The 8,929-nt window shown below is 61.9% G+C and overlaps 1 long non-coding RNA gene across 1 annotated transcript; it reads right to left on the bottom strand.

The window, feature by feature from the left end:
• Positions 1-3,823: 3,823 nt before the first annotated feature.
• On the bottom strand, positions 3,824-5,094 carry LOC119514965. Its single transcript, XR_005212897.1, has 3 exons — positions 4,951-5,094; positions 4,557-4,634; positions 3,824-4,071 (listed from the first exon to the last, which is right to left on the bottom strand). It is a non-coding gene; the product is annotated as an uncharacterized LOC119514965 (long non-coding RNA).
• Between the last annotated feature and the right edge of the window lie 3,835 nt (positions 5,095-8,929).

Raw genomic sequence — 8,929 nt, 5'->3', positions numbered from 1 at the left:
CGCCAAGACTCCTCGACATTAACCGCCATGCTCCCAAGGCCCTCGCCCAGCAGCCGGGGTGGGGGCAGCGTGCCGACGGAGAATCTGCAGCGTTGGCCGGCCAGCCCCCCGACTCAGGCACCCACGTAGCCGCCCCTTAGCTGCCATCCGGTCCTGGACCCAGAAATGGCATTTGCATGGTTTTGTGGCTCCCTCAGCTTTTCTCATTCAACAAAGACGTAAATCCTAGGGGAGAGCAGCGAAAGCGACCGGTGGATTGAGGGAAAGGAATTAGGGAGATGCTTTAGAAGACGGGGATTTCCTATTCCCTCTTCCTGGATTGGTTAAAGGGTCTTTGGATTTGTACCCCACGATGCTTGAAAGGAGCAAACGGACATTGGAAAGAGAAATGTTTATTAATGAAAGCGTACAGAGCATGCTCCAGTCCCGGGATGACAGGCGACAGGGAACTAACCGGTTCATTCATTCATTCATTCATTCATTCACCCTACCCTCGAGTGCCTCAAGTTAGGCCCCGAGAAGGCCGCTGAGATGAACCAGATGTTCTGCCTGCCCTGCAGACACGGGTACCCGCTCCCCACTTTTCCAGGGGTGGAGAGTGGGGGGATCAACCTGGGCAGTGGAGGATACAGGAAACCCTCACAGGAATAATTACACTAAGTTCTGACCTCCCTCTGGATGTTAATTATGTGACTTATGCCACTAAGTCCATTTTCCAGACGGGGACACCCCCCTGGAGTGAGGCCACACCTCTGAAGTCCCAGGCAAGACAATGCCTGCCTGCCTGGGGAGCAGAGGCCGTGTCCCCGAAAGGTGCAGCCCAAAGGGCGAAGGGGCTCAGCAGAAGTTTACTCGCCGGGCCAAGGGCCCTTATGGAGGGAAGAAGATGCCCGCTTGGCTTGGCTTCCTCTCAGCCCCAGATAAGACGTTGGCCCGAACAACAGCAGGAAGGACTTAGGTTAGACAATAGGAAGGCTTCACAGCCAAGCCTCAGAGCAGATGGTCTAGGGAAGCTGTAGATACTCCTTGGCTGCCTTGGAAAAGGGGCAGAGGGAATGGCCCCCAAGACCCTTTCTGCCCTGGAGGCTGCTTCTGATGCAGAACCGCGGGGCGGGGGTGGTCCAGCCATGGCCCTGCGTTTCTCATTTCGGGACCCAGATCCAGGTACGTGAGAATGTGCATGTGTGTTTGTGAGTGGTGGGAGGGTGGGCTCTGTTCTCACGGGTGTGGATCTGAATGGGCCCACGTTGGCGTGGAGGGCTGTACCACGCGTGGACAAGAGACGTGAGAAGGAGCCTCTCCCTGCGGCGTCCCCCAGGTTCCTCCAAAGCAGCCTGAGGCGCAGGTCCAGGCCTTTCTTCTCCACCTCCTCACCTGTCCTTCTGGGCTTGTCCTCCTTCTCCTGCCTCCCACTGGGTCTGGGCCCACGGTCTCTGTACCGGGTCTGGAGGCCACCTGCTCTCCCCTGGTGGACGCAGCCTCCTCCCCGGGCTTCCTGGCCTTGGCCTTGTGGCTTGCCACGACGCGGCCTCCGCTTTCTTGGTTCCCTCCCGTTCTCAGCCCCGCAGCCACCTGCCCTCCTTGGTGCCACCGCAGGCCTGGCAGTCCCCGAGCGTGCCTGGCTGTTCCTCGCCTTCAGGACTTTATATCATGGTGCCTGTTACAAAACACCAATTGTGCCAGACAAGGTGAAACGGGCACAGGTGACCTCATTCAAACCATATGCTCTAGGGGACGAGAGAGGGGCCAGAAGGCCATCGCGATGGGAGTGCCCAGAACCAAATCTGGCCTCGACTCCCCTGAAGCAGAGGGCGGAAGGCTTTTAAGGACTGGGGTGGGCTGGTGGGGAGCTCCGGAGGACGTCGTGGGGCGGGCTGATCACAGGGCACTGTCAGAGTTAACGCATTCTACCTGGACTCTGCAAGGCCAGGCCGGGCGAGGCCAGGGGCTAGAGCCGGGGAGAAGCTGCCGTGGAATCAGGCTAGGGCCGCCTTGGTCGGGAACGCAGAGTGCTGGGTAGGGGGAGTGGGGGGGGTCTCGATCTGAGCTGTTTTCCAGGACCGTGGGCTTCCAGTGCCACTGCACGGTGACACCAGGAAAGCGTTCTCTCTACTCCTCTCACCTGGCCAGCCCCTTTCCATCCTCAAACCCTGCCCTGTCCACCCTGGCTCAGGCAGCCTTCCCGGTGCTCCGTCCACCCCAGAAGAAGAGGTGCCCCGTCTCCAGGTTCCTTGCCTAGATGACCCGCTGTGCCGTGCTTGATGTGATGTCCTGGAGGGCCGCCTGGGTCCTCACCTTTGCATCCCCATCAGTCAGGGCAGTGCCCGGCACGCAGGAGGCCGGCGCCACAGGCTTTCTGAGCAAACTGAACGGGACTGTAGGCTTTTGGGGAGCAGGGACCTTGTCTTCTTCATCTTTGCCTCCAGCACAGGAGGGGGGTCCAGGATGGCCGCCCCACAAGTGAACGGATGGCTGGGTGGATGAACACCCGGGTCTGGGGATGCTGCGCGGGCGTGCGAGTGTGTGCACACGTAAGGAGGGGCTGCGTGGAGACGGTGCCGGAGGCAGGCGTGTGTGTGCACGTTCACTGGCTTTGGCTTGGCTAAGCTGGCTCGGAGGTGCTCTGCCTGGTGAGGTGAGGTCCTGGCATCTTTGGAGGCTGGAAATTCCCGAAGCTGCATGAACTGTTCTTGCTAATTAGCAGGAAGCATCAAACAGGGGGAGTGTTTGTCTCCTCCTTGCTGGATTTTGTCCTGCTAGTCAGAATTGTGTGAGCTGCTGCTGCTCAACCAGGTTAGGAAAACCTTTGCATGAGTACCTGGGAGCCGCCCCAGAAGCCGGTTATTATTTTAATGAGGTCCTACCATTGAGGAGACCTGTTTGGGGGCTTACTTCAGGCGAGTGTGTGTGTGTGTGTGTATGTGTGTTATGCGTGTGTGTTGTACGTACATGTTCGCACGCTGTAGGAAGGCTCTGATGGAAAGATGGGAGGTTTCAATGCTCATTAAACACCAACCACCCCACTTCCCAGCCCGGAAAGCAAAGAGGGAGCCGGATCTCTCTGGAGCCCCCAGGAATGAGACTGAGGTGTGGAAGGCATTGTCTCCCAGCCACCGGGTCACCCCCTGCCCCTTCTCTCCTCCTTTCCCACAGTGACTTCTTGTTACCTTGGACCCACGGTGTCCCGGTGAAGGGGAGCGTAGCGGAAACCCAAATCATAAAAGACTGCAGCAGGGAGGCGTGAGCAGAGCGAGAACGGAGGGAGGATGGAGGGGAACGGCTTGCAGGGTGCTTTCAGGGAACCACAGACCCCCTGGCGCCTGCCTCAACCTCCCCCGGTGGATGCTGGTTCTGATGAGGACAGAGCATGAGGGCCGACGCCAGGCTGGGCCCCACTCCTGTCCCTCCAGGAGCCCCACGTCCCATCCCGGGGACCAGCTCCTCTGTGGAGTGACTCCCACTTTCTGCCTGAAATCCCCCACTGCCTCTCCCCCGACCACTAAGGCCTTCACCATGCACACACAGGTGCATACGTACACATGCACACACACACACACTCATGCACACACAAATGCACACACATGTGTGCACACACACATACGCATGCAGCTTCAGCTTCAGAGGCCGGGCACAGGGAAGCCCACGCATCGGAAAACCTCCGGAAAGCCCTGGATGTCAACTTTGCCTGATTTTCTAATTTCATCTCTTACAAGCTTTCAGGACAGTAACATGATTAAGTTCTTCACACAATTTATTAGCATCATGTTGGAAACCCAGTAGTATATTACACTGCTTGAGTAATCCAATTAGCAAAATGTATTTATTTAGTGGGAATATTAGCCGCCGATCCCACACCAAGCCCAGTGCCAGCCCTCGATGCCTCCCCGGTAGGAAGGGGCTTTCAATGATGTGGGAAAACACGAGGGGGAATGAGGCAGCCCCACTTGGGGTGGGAAGGGGAGGGGGTGCAGGGCAGCCAGAGGTACCCCCACTTTGGCCGAGGGACACCTGTGACAGGGTAAGCCACGGGGGAGTCACAGAGGTGTGTTCTGAGGCCGGAAGTCCCCGGAGCTGCCAGGGAAAGCACAGAGTCAGCCCCGCGTTCCAACTCGAGCTTGCACTGGCTTCCCTCTCTGCAAATCTGGTGTAAGTTCTAGAACTTTCTTGCCTCCCGTTTTGCTTGTTATCTGTGAAATGGAGACTGGAAACTCCACCTGGAGGGTTTCTGTGAAAACCTGACGCGGCCAGGCAGGAGGGCCTTCCAGGGGCACAGGGCGGCCCGGGCCCTCCCCTCTGCCCCCATCCCGATCCCTGCCCCCTCCCGTACCCTCCTGGGAGCCTGGGAGACTTCGGGTCATTTTGGCCACCCCCCTGCCCTGCATTCTCAAATGCGGGGTGCATGCCTCCCTGGGGCCCGTGTGAACCTGCCCTTCCGACTGTCCTTGGCTCCCCGTGGAGCTCGGGGCAGGGGCTACACCTTGGGCTTTGGAAGGAGCTCCTGCTGCACCCGGCCCCGGGCTCGGAGCAAACCTCAGCCCCGAGGAGCCAGCGTTTACCTTGTTGGGTGGAAGGAGGCGGCGATTTAAACACAAGACGCATCCTGTTAACACTTGAGGCTCTGAATCGAGGAGGCGCTGCAGAGAAAGCGACTCTGGCAAAGTCACACGGCCTCAACTGCCCTGAGCAGCCCCTCTCTCTCCAAGGGGACGGAGGGCCCAGGCCCAGGGGCTCCTGGGGACACCGTGGTGGAGGCCCCCCGCCAGGCAGGACAACAGGAGCCAGGCAAGGGGCCGCCGGCCCATGTCCACTCCAGGATCAACCCCTTGGGGAACCCATCTCCCCAGATCCCCAGAACCCCCCCAACCACCAACCCAGGGCTCCGCCTCACCTCTCCAGGATGCATTTTCAGGACACCCCCCTCCACCCAGGCCCTGCGCCCTCCCGACTGACCTCTGCCTTCCACGTCGGGGACAGGCGGTTGCTGGAGACGCCGCCCCCATACCCCCACCCGCGGGCCTCACTGCCATCGCCCCGAAGCAAGCGGGTCCTCCTCCAGCCGTCTAACTGCCTCCGGTATCAGATTTGACGCCAGGCGCTTTCTTCTTCCTGCCTGCGGCTTCACAACTCTCATTGTTGCTGATTTTGACTAAAAGAGAAAAAAGAACTCGCCCGTGTTAGTGCCACCCTGTGAGGGAGGTGGAGGGCTCTGGGCGAACGGGAGGTGCCAGGGCTTGGGGACAGCAGCCCTCACGGACGTGGTTGCAGGGATCCTCCGGGGGAGGCCTGGGTGCTGCAGGCGAGATCCTGGGGTGTGGGGGGCAGGAGCGTCCTCCCTCCCACCTGCAGGAGCAACTAGGGGGTCCCGGTGGCGGGAGGGCGCAGGGAGCGTTTCACAGCAGAGTCTGTCTCCCACCCCCAGCCAAGGGGACCCAAGGGGGCCTGGGCCACGTGGGGAATGTCCCGCCTGGCAGGATGTGAGGAGCCTGCAAGGACCCGGGACACAGAGAGGCTTAGTGTGAGCGAGGGTGGGTGGGGGTGGGCGCAGGGGGCCCCCTCATCCCCGCCAGCAAAGACGCTCTCTCCAAGGGCAGGAGAGCCCGAGTGGCCCCTGTGCCACCAGGACGCAGCTCTGAGAAGGGGAGGGGAGAGGAGGGGGGAGAGCCACGAGGGGAGGGAGGCACCTGCTGGAAGCGCTGGGTGGGGTGAGCGTCCTGCTCCCTTCCCCCTCCCCCCGCTGCCCCCACCTGCTCAGGTGACGTCCCTCCTGCCCCAGAGCTTATGAACGGCTGGAGAGAACCTTCTTCCATTTCCCTGGTGTCCCACCTGTTGGCATCTGACTTCCCTCAAGCCTGGAGAGGACACAGAGAAACCCAGGGGCTGCCCTCGGGGGGCCACTGCCCCTAGGACCTCGAATCCCAGGCTGGTGGGTTTGAGAGGACACCCAGCCGCTGTCTCCGGGAGGCCACGCAGGGAGGCCACCGGCATCTCCGAGCACCCAAGGGGCCTGGGCGTCTGAGCCGCTCACTCCGTGCCGCCCCAGGCCTGCCCTCTCTGTCAACACGGCCCACCCTCCCGGCTCCCAGGCTGTCCACACAGGCCTGCCTCTCTTCCTTACCCTTTCTGGAATCTTCCGGGCCGCCATTCACGGTCCCTGCTGGATTGTCCCACAAACTCAAGTGGCCTCCACCTTCCCACACCCCTCCTTAGGACCGTGCCCTCTCCCCAGGGAGTGGGACATGCAGCCACGGGGGTGCAGGGTTCTGGGGGTGTCCTTTCCCAACAGCCTCCTCGGCAGTGGTTCTCACTGACCCAGGCCGTCTTCCTCACCCTCCAGATGATGCAGTTTTGAAACCGCAGACCTGATCGCCTCGCTTGCGGATGCTTCCCTGCCTCCCTGCCGCGTGCTCGGGGATGCTGGCCAGGCCTGCGCCGGGGCCTCCGAGGGCCTCATTTCGTCTTTCCGGAATCCCCCTTGAGGCATGAACCATTGTCTCCATCTTGCAGACGAAGAAGCCGGGACCCTAGTGGTTCCTCCAATTGCCCCAGGCCTCCCCGTGTTTGCTTCCTCACCCCCACCCCCCAGTTCCTGAGTCCTGAGCCCCCTAGTCCAGCCCCCCGGTTTGTGAAGGACCCGACTCCCCCAGGACACGGCCATGTCCACCTTCAGCCTCAGAGGGCCCGAGTGCTGGGCACGGTGTCAGGGCTGCCCAGGGGTTCTGTCAGGGGCCTGTGCTGGGATGGCATTGGGGGTTGGGGTGGGGGGTTGGGGTGGGGGCTACCTGACTAGCCTGCCTCTTGGGGCCTCAGCCACCAAGTCCTGGGGAGCCCTCAAAGCTCCCCTCCCTGAGCTCAGGCCACCTGTGGCCCTCAGCCAGGCCCCCATTTGGGGCTCCAGAGCTGCACCCCCTCTCTTTGGGATATCCTGAGAGAGGGGCTGTTCTCTGACACCCTCTCCCCAACAGAACCCCTAAGGCTTCCTGTCCTTCACTGTACAGGTGGGGAAACCAAGGCTCCGACAGGGAAGGACCTGTCCGTTGGGTCATGCAGTGACCGCCCCCCATGCAGAGCCTCCCACAGGACAGAGACCCGGGCTCCCAGGAGCAAACTTTCCTCCCGTGGGGACAAGGCGGACAGGTGCTGTGAGCCGATCCATGGATGGGGTGGGGGGGAGTGGCAGGGGCAGGGGGCCGGAGGGATTGTGACAGGGGCAGACGCGGGCGAGGGGCCGCCTGGAGCTCAGGAAGAGAAGCTTGGCCGGGGGGCTCCGTCCCTGTGGCCGTGCTGTCCTGCTCACTGGCCCTGTGGACTCGTGCAAGCCTCGCGCTGGGTGCCCCCCGCGGCCCTCTAGGACAGCAAGGAGCAGGGGCTCAGAGCACGCAGCAGCTCTTGTGGGGTCGCATTCTCATCGTTTAATTTGGGTGCCTGACGATGCTTTCCGGAGCCCCGTGATGACCAACACACCCCGATTTTTCAGTTTCAGAAACGTGTTGACGGTGCAGTGCAGGCTTCCTCCAGAGGACTGCAGCAGGGTGGCGGCACCCCTCTGTGCCCCCCGGGTCCTGGGTGCCCCCGGCCGCCCCCCGAGCTGGCTGCATTTGCAGGGCAGGGATGTGCCAAGTGGCCATCGCACCCCGAGTTGGTTTGCCAGCCGAGGGCCAAGGCGGGAATTGCTTCTCTCTTTTCCAAACCCATCCCTGTGGGAGCAAATCGCCCCATCCCGGGACCGCCAGCCCCGGTTCCCTGTGACATCACGTTCCCAGCTGTGTAAAGTGGAGGCCGCCTGGCAGCCCTGGACCCCTGAGGGCCTCTACCCCAGCGGCGAGAGCAAGCCCACCCATGGGGAGAGGAGGAGGGGTGTCTGTCCTCGGGCCTCCTCTGGAATCATGTGGGGCTGCCTTGCTGGAAAACGATCCTGGAGGAGGGCAAGGTGGGCCGCCCCTTTCCTGGGAGCCCTGCCTACTGGGGGGGGGGGGGTCTTTTCCCTGGGGGGTTGGGGCATCTTGGGTAGAGCCGGGTGTCTGGGTCCCTGCGCTGTCAGCCACTGGGGCTCAGCGGAAGTGTGGCAGCGTTGCCCACCCCCTGGGGCTCAGGCACAGCTGCCTCCTGGTGCCCCCAGTCCAGGATCCCAGGTACCCCTCCCCGGTGGGCCCTGGGAAGCAGCGTCTCCTGTTGTGTTTAGATGCTGCTTCCCAGCACGACAGCCAGCTCCCAGGCCTGGGTCACCGTCCTCGCAGGGAGCCGGTCCTGCCTGTGGGATTTGCCGAGCCCAGGCTGGCACTTTCCTGCTTTGCCAAGCCAGGGCATGCCGAGGGTGTGGGGAGGGCAGATTCCAGTGCCCAGAATCCTGGCAGCTGGTGCCAGGCAAGACCCACCTGCCCCCTCTGCTGTTGGCCCTTCTGCCTCTTCCTGTGGAGGGGGAGCAGAGATGGCACCCGGGGTTTGTCCACTCTGTAACCAGGATGCCCAGTGTCGGCCATGGCAGCACCGTAGCTGATCCCGGGGGCCCCAGGGTCATTCTGGCTGGCTGAGCACATAGGGGCAGACGGAGAGACAATGGCCGCGGTGCCACAGCCGTGTTTGCCCTGGTGCCGCCTGCTCAGCTCGTGGCTTTTTGCTTCCCCGCTCCTGATGGGCTTGCCCTTTCCCAGCATCTTGTCCTTGCTGGCCCTGTCTCTCCTGCCACCCTGTCCCAGGGGCTGCAGACCTGCTGTTGGGAATTGTGCTTGGAACCTTTTGGAACATCAGATCCCTGAGGCCAGGTCCAGCTCTGCTCCTTCACGGCTGCAATCCAGCATCTAGAAGAGCCCCGGCTCCACGTAAGGTCTTGGCACACATTTGCCAAATAGATGAGGGACCCACGAGGCCCTGACAGCCCGGTCCAGCCCCACAGTTGGCAATGGCCATGTTTGGGCACTTCCTACAGGAGTGG

The sequence above is a fragment of the Choloepus didactylus genome, chromosome 18, assembly GCF_015220235.1.
Source record: "Choloepus didactylus isolate mChoDid1 chromosome 18, mChoDid1.pri, whole genome shotgun sequence".
NCBI lineage: Eukaryota > Metazoa > Chordata > Mammalia > Pilosa > Megalonychidae > Choloepus > Choloepus didactylus.
Note: the sequence above shows the minus strand (reverse complement) of the source record. Positions and strands in the feature narration are given on the sequence as shown.